The sequence below is a fragment of the Oncorhynchus keta genome, chromosome 28 (genome assembly GCF_023373465.1).
Source record: "Oncorhynchus keta strain PuntledgeMale-10-30-2019 chromosome 28, Oket_V2, whole genome shotgun sequence".
NCBI classification, from domain to species: domain Eukaryota; kingdom Metazoa; phylum Chordata; class Actinopteri; order Salmoniformes; family Salmonidae; genus Oncorhynchus; species Oncorhynchus keta.
Window position 1 is genome coordinate 33253481 of NC_068448.1, and position 15302 is coordinate 33268782.

The window sequence follows — 15302 nt, forward strand, 5'->3', positions numbered from 1 at the left end:
TGTGCATATGACGTAGATGGCAGCAAGGTCTCTGTGAGTCAGCACCTGGGGGCAGGAGAAAGAGAGAGACAGAGAGAGAGAAGTAGAAACAGAGAGAAAGAAACAGAGAAAGAGGTAGAGAGACAGAAAGTGATGTATAGAGGTAATACAAGAGCGGGCAGAGAGAGGGCCGTCATCAAGCTGTCCCCCTCGTGACACCTTTATTATCAGGGCACTGCCAGTGAGTGTGGTATGACACAGAGGCGGTGTGTGTGTGTACTAGGTGGAGGAAGTATTAGAGGGGGTGTCGGAGGGAGGATTAGAGATGGAAAGGTAAAGGCCCATCTTGACTTCTTTGAGAGCCTTTTCCATCAAATGGCTTAATTTGTTCAAGTTGATCGTTGGGACACGTTACTGTGGTATGAAGTATCAGCATAATAAACGCAGGTTGACATTTATTGTCATGAGTGCTGTTTTGGTGAGATGGCTACCATGCTGGGAACAGCATGAAGCAAACTGTGTGTGACATGCACAGATACTGTGTGTGACTGTGTGAGAGCAAAGTGTTGCATCTCACTCATCTCAATATCCTAGCCTATTTATTGATGATAGGCCCTGCTTTACTGAAGTTGCGAGACATCGCAAGCCAAGAAATTACGAGATACAGCATTCCTTTGCTGATAGATAGCCCTAGTGCACGGTTCTGACTCAGTCTGCCTGGTGGCCGACCTGCCTAAACTGTGCCCCTTCCCTCTCTCTCTGTCCCTCGCTAGCTCACTAAAGATTCAAGTGTTTGTGTTCTCGGAAGTACGACAACTAATCAGTCTCCTCTGTTCCAAAAATACTGAATCTTAGGAGTCGATTCCTAGTGGAATCGAATGTTGACACATAGAAATGGGAGCCGTCATACAAAGAGTAGAGGAATCAATGACTTTGGAGTTGACTCTCCACCACTACGTCATTTGAAAAATGGCAGAACGGCAACCACCAGCAGAGTGAAGTCCTGTATGGAAGTACGTTGAGAAGTTAAATGAGAAGGAAATGCAAACTTTGTAAGATGGATTTGAGGTACAGTAATAATAGCAGGGGTTAGAACCGATTCAGGGAACAGAACCGAAAACCGGTAAATAAATAGATAATGCCTATGATCACAAGACGCCCAGCGCTTCAAGCCAAGCCTCCTCCTCCACTCGCTCTACCTGCAAAATTTCTGTTGCATCTTGTACCCGACACTCGTCTTTCCATCACGCATGTAAACACTTCACTGATCTATAGCTTGCCTGCTCCATAGCTTGCCTGCTCCATAGCACAGTATAGTGATTTAATGTCAAACTAAATCTAAAATAATCAGTTTAAAAAGGAACATAAAGAACTAGTACCTTTTGGGGGGATTGAACCGGTTCAGGACTTTATTTTTGTTGCAACCCCTGAATGGTAGCACAGGTGCAATGCACCGAGACTCAACCCGTTGCCGGCAGCAGCACAGCTGCATTGTGAATTCACGTGGAATTGTGTGACATTTTCTTATAGTTTTAATGTAAAACTCTAGATGGCAGTAGAAGAATAAAATGTACTCGGTTCAAAATGGAGATGGCCTAAATAGAGCTCAATGACGGGTTTCCCACCAGTAATTACCAGTTGGAGGGCCATTCAAATATATTTATTTCCAGTCATATTTGGTAAACATAAGAGCATGATAGAGATATAATCTTTATACATGTCCCATTATGACGTATGTGAGCGCACGGGCAGCGCCATTGAGGCCCTCTCCATTTTGTAGTAGTCATTTTCTTTTTCTCGTATAACAGACTGAAAGAGTGCATACTGCCAGCTAAAATGTGTTGTTTGAATAGGTATAAAGCAAAGGTTGGGGATTTACTGCCACCTACAGTTACGGAAAGTTCGCTCAGATCCCACCTGATGTTCCGGATGGAATCATGTGATCCTTCCTTTACCAATAGGAAGGCCAACCCAGTTTACTACTTTAAAATGGTGGTCCTTTATCTAACTCCATGGTGGTAAATTCCCACTTACCACTTGATTCCGAACTTGATTCCGAACGCAGCATAAACTTTGTCAATATTTTTATGTCACCAGGTCCAGTCAGCCAATCAGGTGTTGTGTTGTTCATATACTTTGCTCAGTTATTGAGATGTCAAGTCTCTGGCTGCTGCTAGCAGTAATTTAAGTAAATGACAAGCTTGGCATTCAAAATGGCCCTGATTGCTTGCAATTCATTGTTGAGCCATATGACAAGAGCTTCTTGTAAATATCACCTCTCATCAGCAGGTGTTCATATAGCGGTCATGGGAATCAACTGGTTAGTCTCAATGGGATAAAATGTATATTTTTCATTAGGGAACTATAGTGGATGGCTAAGTGCTAATGTGAAAACATAGATAACGTGCATTCAGATTGTTGTATCCCGATCTGAAAAAGGTTAAACTTATTTTAGCTAGGGACAAGACTTTTTCCTATGTATCCTATGTCCCCATCTTTGTTAACCCAACTGTCACCGTGTCACTTATGGCTGGCCTAGACTGGATTGGTGGTGCTGCTGTGCCTCTGTGCGTGTGTGTTTGTGGCTGAAAGATGTATAAAAACAAGCACACAGCATTGCAATCTCCATAGACAAACATTGGCTGTAGAATGGCCTTACTGAAGAACTCTGACTTTCAACGTGGCACCATCATATGATGCCACCTTTCCAACAAGTCAGTTAGTCAGATTTCTGCCCTGCTTGAACTGCCCCGGTCAACTGTAAGTGCTCTTATTGTGAAGTGGAAATGTATAGGAACAACAACGGCTCAGCCGCGAAGTGGTAGGCCACACAAGCTCACAGAACAGGACCGCCGAGTGCCGAATCGCGTAAAAATCGTCTGTCCTCGGTTGCAACACTCACTACCCGAATGCATAGTGCCAACTGTAAAGTTTGGTGGAGGAGGAATAATGGTCTGGGGCTGTTTTTCATGGTTCGGTCTAGGACTCTTAGTTCCAGTTAAGGGAAATCTTAACGCTAGAGAAAACAATGACATTCTAGAATATTCTGTGCGTCCAACTTTGTGGCAAAAGTTTGGGGAAGGTCCTTTTCTGTTTCAACATGACAATGCCCCAGTGCACAAAGCGAGGTAAATACAGAAATGGTTTGTCGAGATTGGTGTGGAAGAACTTGACTGGCCTGCACAGAGCCCTGCCCTCAGCCCAATCGAACACCTTTGGAATGAATTGGAACGCCAACTGTGTGCCAGGCCTAATCGCCCAACATCAGTGCCCGACCTCACTAATGCTCTTATGGCTGAATGGCAACAAGTCCCTGCAGCAATGTTCCATCATCGAGTGGAAAGGAAAGTTGTTATTGCAGCAAGGGGGGACCAACTCCATATTAATACCCATGATTTTGGAATGAGATGTTCGACGAGCGGGTGTCCACATGCTTTTGGTCTTGTAGTGTAGTTCTGGACGCAAATCTGTAATCAGAAATGATTGGAAAATGAGGAGGGCTTAATGTGCACATATAAACAGATATGTCAGTCCAGCTTGAACCAAAAATAATACTCTTACTCTCACAAATGATTTTCTAAGTTTCATTTCAGTGCTGCTCAACTCAGGCTGTTCATTTTCAGAATCCTGAGAAGGATAAAGATTTGTTTTAGGATAAACAGAACTACAGCCATTTAGTGACGCACCCTAAACTCGTACATTAGCAAAGGGCTCAAATTTGATCAAATTGTGCCCCCTTGTGGCATATTGACAGAACAACTTCCACCACTTGATAAACTACATGATTCATACACATTACCTGAATGCTCGCCGGTCAGTCTCTCTCCCTCTCAATATAAGGAAGGTGCTCCCAATGTTCAGTATACTCCGTGTATATTTTTTTCTACTGCCCTTTTGAATAAAACGTAATTTATTTAAAATGTTGTAATTGTAATAGCGTAGTGAATTGTTGTTCTCAGGGCACCATTGCAAATTAGACCCTGTTCTCAATTGGTTTCCCTGGTTAAATAAAAGTTAATAAAACAATTATAATAATACCCTCCTTGACAGAACTTACACTTGACAAGCTACATTATTCATACACAGTACCATCCTTTACACAGCCAGTGTTTCACTAACATGATTTCTGAACTCAAAATCCACCCTTAGCCGCTATCCGAACTAGGCACTGCTGTAGATCTTAGGTTAAAGATGGAGTATTTGCGTTGCCATGCGGGAAGGGTGGAATTTTGGCCATGTTGCTTATTTTATTCACATCTACAGTGCCTGTATTCAACAGTGCTGATCTAGGACAAGTTTTGCCTTCGAGATACAATTAATTATGATTATATGGACAGGGGGAACCTGATCCTAGATTACCACTCCCACTAAGATGCTTTTTGAGGGATTAGCCTACAGTGATATTTGTTGTCCTCAGTGTGGATCAAGGAGAAGAGGCCAATTCAGACTATTGAGATGTTCCAGTTGAAGGGTACGTTTTTCCACTTTGAGCAGCCTACAATTATCTTCATTTTATGGTCAGGGTTAACCCTGTTGGAGCAGTGGTTGGCAAGTTAGCAGCATTGCACTGGTTGTTACAATATATTAATTCCTAAAAGTCTAAGCTGTTGGGGGGTGGGATCATTTCCCTATTTGATTTTAGGACCCCTTTTGGTATCAAAAAATATATAAAAAATGTTACGATAAAATATTCAATTTCGCCTTTACTACTATTGCCCATAGAAACACATCATAAATGGCAACAAAAAAAGACAGTAAAAAAGTAAAGCATAAGGAATAAGGTTTTGAAGTGTCTGACCTATAAGTAGAAGTTGTTTTTTTTTACACATATTTAACCCCCTTTTTTTTAGTAGGTACAAAACTACCTTCATACTTCCATGTATTTTTTCAAACCGGTACAGGTTACCTTCAGACGAAAGAAGCGGAGACCATCATGGTGTTCATATGAGAGTCTCATCTTTCCAAAGAGTGGTCTTATTAGTTTGTAGGCCAAAACAACGTTTTAGTGAGAAGGGAGAATTTCGGGATGTCTCATGGTCTGACAAACACAGCTGCAGCCCGGATATCTCTAGCTTAAACTGACGGATTTTGATTGGGATTTTTAAAATTATGTTACTTAGATTGACGCACCGGTGTGTCAATAGACTCTAGGGAGTTTTTACTTGTATCGTATTGTATTCTTTCATAAATGCAATCACATTCACCATAGAAATGTCGCTCCCCTCCAGTGTTTTCTTCTTGCGGGCAAGATTTGGGTTCCAGTGACACACCAGGCTGTCCTTCTGAACACTGTAGTTCTTGTGTCCGATCAGCCAATATGTGTTATTTTTCCCTTTACTCTGAGAGAGGAAATGCTGTTTTATTTCATAATAGCTCAAACACAAATCACAGTAAGGATTAGAAAACAGGAAATTCAATTCCCCCTCCCCCACCCATTGCTTTGAACAGAAATCTCTCACGCACTTATTAGAGCTAATCTGATGACTTTTGACTTGTAAGTTAATTAGCTAGAGAGTTTGGATGGGTCCCAAATAATTATACACTTCACCGGCACTCCACCGGGTCTATTGACAGTTCATTACACAGTACGTCTCCCCTCTATGTCAGTGTGAGGACAGTTTACCTACTAAGTATCCTAATGATGTTATAATGTTCAGTAGATTTAATAAGTGAGGTGATGATCATGCTGTCAAACTGTAACTTAGTCATTCAACAGTCATGATGTGAGCTTCTCCATTCCACTTCGATGGAGACAGTATATAGAGGACATGAATAGCCAATGATTTGCTCAGAGTAACAAGTGAAACTAGACATTTCTCCAAAAAGCAATATATATATATATATATATATATACACACATGTATATATATGAAAAAAAGTCCAGATTAATTTGGTTTTCCCAAGGAAACTATTATAAGGTTTGCTCTATTCCCAAACAGTCTCACCTTCACCTCGTTCTCTCCTCTCAGATGGAGCTCGTAGACACAGTCCTTCATCAGGGCCAGGTAGGTGGCTGAGCTGGCGTGGATCCTCTGAGCTGACGCTGACACAGACACACACACACAGCATTGGGAACAGGTGCCTGCATACTGTACTGCATGTGTGTGTGTATACCTACGCAGGCTGGTGGACTCCATTCTGGAGGTGTGTTGACAGTATCTCCAAACAGGCCGTATCTGGGCATCTTGTAGCTGACAATACCTGCCACACATGGACCTGGAGCAAGGAAAGCAAATGGAGAGAAAGACAAGCTTGCTATACCATATTTGACTCACTGATCTTTACATGGGCAATAACTCCATACAATAATCCCAAATTATAAAAAGACAATCAGGTTATAGACTTATATCAAACCTACCACAATACATATGCAATGTATATTACCACACATGAAGTTCCCTCTCAGGAAATAAAAGTAACTTGAATTTAATTTTAGTATTGCTTGCATACACAAACTGTACGTCTCAAAACTCACAGCATCTGCCTGTTAGGTGAGATTATCAGGTACTTTGCAGCACCCAAAACCCTTATGTGATATGATTTGAACATGGGTATGTGTGTGTTTTGTCACCTGTGTGTATTCCTGCGCGAAGCTGTGGGGTATGGCCACCTATCTGACGCCTGGCACCAAGTCCAGCAACATTTTGGCTCTCGTCAGCGTGCTTGTCCCCGTTCCTCTCAGGCAGGCCCCTCACCACCATGTAGGCATCGTCTATCGTCTCAACCTGGGGGACCAAATACAATGGGTCCACTCATGATCAGGCCATGTTGGATAGATCAAAAACATCCCAATACGTACACACTATTTTGTATAAAGTCATGTATAGGCCGTGCATACTGATTAGTCTGATAAGATGACTCTGTTTGTATGTTTGACAACAGCTGGTAATCAGATAATGGGACAGGCTGTACCAAAATGAACGAATGGGAGGGGAAACCCCAATTCTGCATTAGATGACCACTTCTCAGTAAGGATGTTGATATTTGTTCAGTTTTAACTAAACAGTATGTTCTAAATAGTATGCTGTATGGTTAGTACACAGTGTAGGGTGATTCCACGCCATCGCAGATCGTTCTGGCAATTCTTACATACACACTTCATTGGGAGGAAGGATGTTTAACATGCTTTTTACATTTTTATTACAAACGATTTTTGAGAAAATCATAATGAAAGTGTCCATTTTAGGCCCTTTTTAGAACCGTACGGACATCTTGGTGTCATTATACTACTTATAGTGTGCTCTAAGATACAGAGTTTGCCTTGATTCTGAGAAATTAACTATGAACAAATTCAACATTTGTGGTAGCAGGATTACAAGATGTTATATTTATGCACCAAATGGTTGTTTTATGAAATCTTTCCCTTTCTGAGTTAACTGAGAGGAGTGTTTTTGAAGCTTGGCTTATGGCTTACACTAGCTTCCTGCAGTTAGTATGGATGTGTGGTCAAGGGAAATGAGATTTGCTAGATAGCTTGGGCTGACAATGACTTGGTGATAACTACCTAAAGCTGGCATTCTATAGACAAGATGTGGTGTGTGTGTGGAACCCGAGATAGTCTGGAAGAGTCTAGAACAATACCTCATTGTCTCATCTTCCTGGCATCTGGGACACTAAGTTGGGTTGGGGGTATAACACCATCCTGTGTGGATAACCAAGGTGGCTCAGGGGAGTTGGAACCAGTCTGACTTAGCATTTTTAAGTCCTATATAAAGGTCTCTGTTTTTATCATTATCAGTTAGGCTCTCGGCCCAACAGTCTTTTCATAAATACAACAATGAATCGATATTGAATATAAATGATTGTTTGAAGAAATGACAGTCTCACTTGAATAGAATATTCCACCACACATTACAAATATTATTATGAATTACGTTTTGCATTGTGCTTATTTTTTAGACATTGTTTGAAACAATATACTCTTCAAAATATATCAAATCTTCGAAGGAATTTTAAATTTTATACATATAAATTGACATAGGATTTAACCCAGTGTTTTACCTAAAAGGCTCAGATTTGTCTGTTTCCATATACGCAGGATGGCACCTGTGTTTCACTGGGCCATGGCTTTGGTGGACCTGCTCTCACTTGGGGCCAATAACAGAAATGGCTAACTGTGAACTTTAACACACTTTAACACCTTCTCACAAAGCAACTGTTTTGATTATGCAGAGGTCAGCCCTAGCACAATTTCCCTAGTATAACATAAGGGTGTATACACTAGTGTAACACTGGTGTTCAGTGGTGATTTTAGCATGTAAATCTTCGTAGGGTAAACTCAACTATTTTGTTTAGATGTATGCCAGCAAAGCCACTACACAACACTAAACAATACATGAATTGCACTATAACAGTGTCCACAAACTGTTAGGGCCTACAAAAAGCTGTCACGACAGTGGAGCTTTCCTTTCAGCATCATGGAGTGAATCCTTACCACTGCTACACCTGACTATCAGTGGAGCCTCATCTGGCAGCAAAACAGTTCATTCAGCCTCATTTACTGACTTTTAAGAACCATAGCTGACATGGCCGACTTGCTTAAACAAATGTGGTTTTTACTGACTCCTTGTGGATTTGTGTAAATTGATAAGAACCTTTTTGTCCTTCAACAATAACAAACACCAACATGAGTTTGGACTTTTGAACCATTCACAAGGATTATTACATTTATGTTCAATCATTCATAATGTTTGTTCTTCATTAACACTTATCATTAACACTTAGCTCCAAGTATAAACAAGTGCAAACAAACGAGCTGTGATGAGGTAGGACTATTCGTTCAGCACTTTTAAAATGGAAACCGACAGAAATTCAAATAGATTCAGATAGCGAGAGAGACGCGGTTAGCCTACCATTTGAATTATTTTATTTTATGTGGTTAAAAAGGAAGGCCTATGTTTATGGTCTAAATTGGGCAAACACAATAACAACTGTAATTACATGGCTCTATTACTGAACTTTTTGTTGAAAACAAATATTTGAATGGGAAGAGTGTCACTGGGAAACATGGTTACAGACCCAACAACATATAGAATCCGCTTCTCGTGAAGAAAAGCACGAGCTAATTTATACAGCAGCATACAATACACTTTTGTGCTGTGTTCACTTGAACAGGAAGGTGGAGCAGTGATTCTTCTTGTGGGCAAGTTTTGTCATCAAATATACATGAATATGTCAAATTATATTTCAGAATGTAGCAATACTCCACTGTAAAATGGTTGTGGCTATTTTGCTTCCACTGGTCCTGGGGTAAAAGACATTAATTTTACCCAGTACCAGGAAATTTTAGCCAAAAAGCCAAAAGCCTGTCGGCCTCTGCTAAGAGGCTGAAACTAGAACGTGCTTTCCATCCGATCCTGCAAACTATGTTACAAGAATGTGGTATGATTTTGTTTGCTCTGGACTCCAGAGAAGTGACATGATATTAGCTGATAACATGAAAGACTTTCAGCTCCAAACTCAGGTGTTAAAAGTAGTTTATTTATGTAGCTTATCTTGCGTTTTGAAAATGCATCACCATTTATGGCTATGTGCGCGCATATTCGCGGATGCACACACGCAAGTGCATGCGGGGTCGCAGATTCGTGGGTCAAATAGTTTGCGAACTACTGGGATACATGATAGTGGCTACATATGCAGTCTCTGAGCAATTGTATTAGTATATATATATATATTTTTAATACAATATATCTTGTTTCTTTTATGCAATCATTTTTTGTTATATTTATCAATGGTGTCAATCACACCACACTAGTTTCGGTAAGTAGTAGGCAAGAACAAGTCCAATCCAATCTCCATGTAGGCTACACAGTCCAGTCTTTACTTGTAGACGTTATAGGAGTCGATGCGATTGTCGAGCACATGTACAGATTGTTCAGCATCCCCATAACTCGCAGAGGGGTGCAGGAGGCTGAGATAGTGGTGAAACCAACAATATCAGAGAAGAAAATAGTGACCTGTATAGAATGACAGGAAAAACAAGATGCCTCTCTTAATTCATCATATGGTAAATTGTGTGTGCAAAGTATGCTGTGCATGTGAAGTACATGTATATAGTTGACTCCATTGTGATTTAACTCTCGTTTACAAGACAGACAGTGGTCCAAAGTAAACATGGGTAAATGGAGTAAGTGTCATTTGTAAGTGTACTGTACAGTTCTATTGTATACTTATATGGTCTCTTTGTCTAGCAGCGGAATAATGGGGGTTCCTCAGGAATCTGTCTTATGACCTTTCCTCTTTAGCTTACATGACCTTCCTCATGTGTGTCATGATGTTGATAGCCAAATGTATGCAGATAATATTGTGATTAGTGTTCCATTTTGAGAATGTTACAATACTGGGACTCAAAGGCTGCATTTAGACAAGCAGCCCAATTCTGATATTTTTACATTAATTGGTATTTTGACCAATCAGATCAGCTCTAAAAAAATATCTGATGCGTAAGATCTGATGTGATTGGTCAAATGATTAGAATTGTGCTGCCTGTGTGAACGCAGCCATAGAAGCCTGTATCAAAACGGACCACATCCCCTTTGGTAGCCAATAGCCCTGAGCAAAGTGCTTTTGGCCCAGCTGGTTCAAGCCACTCAATAAGATGGATGCAATTTTCACCCGTGTAACCTGTTTTATCTCCTAATGAATATGGAACACCGTAATTACAGGTAATCATGACAACAATAAGAACAAATAAACCAAATGTAAGAGTTCATTCAGCACAATGGTTTGGTGATTTTGACAACCTATTTCACCAACAGAGTCCCTTAACATGACAAGGCTCTCACAGGAATTTGTTTAAATTGTAAAAGTGATGAGGGAGAGAAAGGGTCTCATCTTGATGCTATTTAAGTTGGTTATAGAAATGTCAAGGAGTTTCTTTAAATTGAAAGTTGTTGTTATACCCGTTAAGAAAGCATGGGTTCTTGATAGCAGTGGTGTAAAGTACTCAAGTAAAAATACTTTAAAGTACTACTTAAGTAGTACTATTACTATTTTTTGACAACTTTTACTTCTACATTCCTAAAGAAAATAACGTACTTTTTACTCCATACATTTTCCCTGACACCCAAAAGTACTCATTACATTTTGAATGCTCATCAGGGAAGGAAATAGTCAATTTCACTCACTTATCAAGAGAACATCCCCAGTCATCCCTAATGCCTTTGATCTGGCGAACTCACTAAACAAACATACTTCATGTGTTAATTATGTCTGAGTGTTGTATTGTGCCCCCGTAAATAAATAAAATGGTACTAACAAGGAATTTTAAATCATTGCTACTTTGGTACTTAAGTATAATGATTAATTACATTTACTTTAGCTAATTCAGTATATTCTGAACCAAATACTTTCAGACTTCTACTCAAGTAGTTATTACTGGGTGACTTTCACTTGAGTCATTTTCTATGAAGCCATCTTTACTTTTACTCAAGAATGACAATTGGGTAATAAACACACAGGAATTCACTTGATGGAACAGCACAAAATGGAATTGAGCGACATGATTGAACTGAAGCCCCACATCTCCTCAGATCAATCAAACACACCTTCTCGTAGCTCTCTGCCTCCATGTGCTTCTGCTACCACAGCTGCTTGGCCACCATCTGGTGCAGGAGGTCCTCGGTCAGTTGTCTCTGGCGCTTCAGGTCCTCGGTCCTCTCTCGCAGGCTACGTGCAAAATTCTGGGTCCACGCCGTCATCTGCTTGAAGGACATCAGCACCAGTGGTTAGATCAGGCAGGCAGAGTGATCTGCTGGCACTGCCCAGTCCAGAAGACCCACATGGGTGTCCCTCAGGGCCTGGAAGCCAGTCTGAGAGCCTGTGAGGACGCCCACTTTGACCACCATGTCAGATGCTGAAATCTGCCAAGGGGCAGAGACGAAGACGTATGCGTTGACTGAGGCTGTTGGTCAGGTTGAGCTTTAGGTGAATGTTTTCCATCCAACAGTCATGCAGTGTTTCTGACGAGAGCTGGGCAAAGGCTAAGCGGCTCAGTGCGTGGATCCACTTCTTGTGAAAGTCAGCTTGGGTTCCAATGGAAGAGAGTTCACTGAACTGGTGATTGAGTTCCAGGAATGTGACCATCAGTCTCAGTGAGAAGACATCTTTCCAGTCTGAAAACTTCTTGACCTGACTAATGTCCTGGAGTCTGACAATCGTCAAGGAGACCACAGGCTTAACTAGTAGAAAGAGGAGGAAGGGAAGTGCTACTAAGGTACACAATAGTACATTTTGGTAGACAGAAGGTGCTCTTTGGTAAAAAGGGTCAATTGGTCATCAAAAAGAAAGAAGGAACAAGATATTTCATATAATTAAGTACAAAGAAATAATACAATGTCCTCTTATGAACAACTTTTCCAATTAGCCCTAATTAGAAGAGGGCGTAGTTACAAAATTGATTGGACACACCTAGTAAGCAATACTATACACATTATGGGGAGCTGATGACAGCAAATGGACCTATCACGAACCTACAGGAAGGGTGAGAAATCCAGGCCACTAAATACCCTGGTTGAAAAACAGATATGGATTTCTCACCCTTCCTGTAGGTTCGTGATAGGTCCATTTGCTGTCATCTAGTGGACATTTTGCTCAATTGCCCTCAGCTATGTTTAGACTGTTGTTGTTCATGTTTTGCTGTGTTCTAGTGTACTATGGAATATATTGCTTTCTTATTCTCGACACTTCTCCCAGTCATATGTAAGGTTAGAACTACCTTTCTAAATGTTCTGAAACTTCTAGCTTGGAGTTGCATTTTTATGATAACATAGCTACAGTATTTCACTTTTTAATGTGTATAGCATTGCTTACTAGGTGTGTCCAATCAATTGTGTAACCACTCCCTCTTCTAATTAGGGCTAATTGGAAAAGCTGTTCAAAAGAGGACATTGTATTATTTCTTTGTACTCCCTGGCGAAGGCCATACACCCGAAACGCATCGGATTTTTAAAACTTTGTTTCTATTGAACATGCCATACAAATAAAGGCATTTTAATTAATTATATGAAGCGTGCCTTGGTCCTCCTTTCTTTTTGGAGAACACAGGATTGTTGTTGTCCTCAGCTCATAATTGTTGTTGTCCTCACCTCATAATCACAGGTAAAATGTCGGTCAGTGGTCTTGACTTGTCTCCTTACTCCTGTACCATGTGCATAGACTTCTTGTGTTTTGGAGTTCACCTATAAGTTGGAGAAAAGCCGTGGTCCTACGTGAAGTCAGCTCGTCGAAAGCCGCCTTTGTGGCGCGCAGCAGGTCCAAGTTAGAGCTGAGGTCAATGGAGACTGAGCCAAGCAGAGCCAGAAACTAGAGCAGACAAGCAGTTAATATGCGACGAACAGTGCAGTTACTGCCAAGACACGGAGAGGGAGCACCTGCAACAACAAAAAAGATATGAAAAAAAGATATACCTAGATAAGGATCTATGATTACATAATTTTAAAAATGCAATAGACTTATTGTATGAAATATGATGATTAAATAATGCAATTATAATTTTACAACCTTAATAGATACAAGTGGGATATACATGTTTTTGTTTAATAATACTTTTTTTTTTTAATTAAGCACTTTTCATAACCCCCAAAGTCACTTTACAAACACAAGAAAACCACATGAAAATAAGCAAGTATATAAAAATACCCTTAACATGAGGACAGGCTCGCCATGGACAACACCAAACATGGCTGACTAACCAGGGAAGTGAACTAGATAGGCTTATCTGTTGTTTGAGGATAAACGCTGTGAATACATTGGTATACGTTTGTTTTATTGTTCTGCTTAAACTTAGTGTGGGAAAAAAGTTAAACGAAATGCATTTGTTTATTGGATATAATGTTGATATTTATCATGGTTTTTACAAAAAAAAGAAGCATTTTAGCTAGGCTTTTCAAGTAAACCAAGGTTTTGTAGGTTTGTAGGCTATTAACATTTAACAAAACAATACTCACAATTGCCTGCAAATTTTTGCATTCGCTGTCGGCTTCCTCTTGCGTCGTTGGTGCAACTCTCCTTTTATGTCTGCTCTTCTGCATTTTGGTAAATATTATTTTCAGAGAAGCCGAGGACAGAGTCAGGGATGCGAGGCATTCCTTTTTCATGTAACGTTACTCCAAAGATGACTTGGACTCGTCGTCCCGAAAGTAAAATGCGGATATCAAAGTTATGATGTAGTCCTATATTTTTATGATGCAATTTAAAGAGAATAGAAGGCAGACATGGTTAATTATTACAAACATGTCTCATTTGGCCCCGCAATATTGCTTGTTCCGGATATCAAAGCCTTATAAATAGGATGCAACTAGTGACGTGTGTTGGATAATTGTGTGGTTTAATTTCTGCAAAGGGAGGAATACATGCCAATAAAGTCTCTCACCTCATTTCACCAAAGGCTTTTCAACAGAAAAAAGTAATACATTAAATTCTAACTCAATTTATCTTGCTTCTCTTTGAAATACATGTTCATATTGACATTTTTGACGACATTCTACAAAACGGGCTAATCAACAATTTCCCATCAAATTAAGAGTTAAAATATCCTGTGTTATTACACTCAATATATTTCGTTCCAACATACATTTTGAGGTAACAAGTTGGCTACTGCTGGGCATAATCTTACCTGCACGCAAATCTATGGACTCCTATTGAGTTTCTTACTTATTTAATGATTTGTGTTGTTTTCCTTTATCGGAAAATCTCCTAAATTAGTTGAACATTTGTGTTTCCATGAAGTGGGGAAGTAAATCTGCAATGTGTAACTTTTTGGGAAACCCAACCAAATTCACATAGAAATGTGAGTTATACATCTTTCATTCGCAATGAAAGCAACTGTAAGAAGTAGACATGTTCTATGTGCAATATTTCTATCCTTCCTGTGTGTAAGTTTAGTTTTTGCATCTTCTACTTTCGGTTTTGTACTCCAGCTTCAAACATCTCAAAAAACTTTTTGGGTTATGAAAAATAGCGGTGTAAATGGTACAATGATTCTCTACACTATACTTGATTGTTTTGTCACACAAACTGAAATTAGGAAAACCAGTAGAATTTCAGCAACCAGGAAATGGAGAAGCGATTTCTGCATATTGCATCTTCAATGAATAGTGTGTAATTGCTTTTGCTGTATATGGGTCTCAATGACAGCTGCATCCACCCTTGAATATTTGCTTATCTATTCTTGAATACTTAAAAAGGGAAATAAGGGGAAATTACAGTATGCCGAATACTGGAACAAGGGACCAAGGGAAATAACTAGAATGCAGTTATTGATTTGCCTAATTCAGTGTGGGCTCCATAATAAAAGGAAAATCAGAGAAATACTTATTGTCATG

At 40.0% G+C, this 15302-nt stretch overlaps 1 long non-coding RNA gene across 1 annotated transcript; it reads right to left on the reverse strand.

Moving 5' to 3' along the window:
• Positions 1–3343: 3343 nt before the first annotated feature.
• LOC118361070 (uncharacterized) lies at positions 3344–12721 on the reverse strand. Its single transcript, XR_004820960.2, has 7 exons — positions 11526–12721; positions 6551–6704; positions 5925–6195; positions 5184–5318; positions 3779–3870; positions 3541–3606; positions 3344–3446 (listed from the first exon to the last, which is right to left on the reverse strand). It is a non-coding gene; the product is annotated as an uncharacterized LOC118361070 (long non-coding RNA).
• Between the last annotated feature and the right edge of the window lie 2581 nt (positions 12722–15302).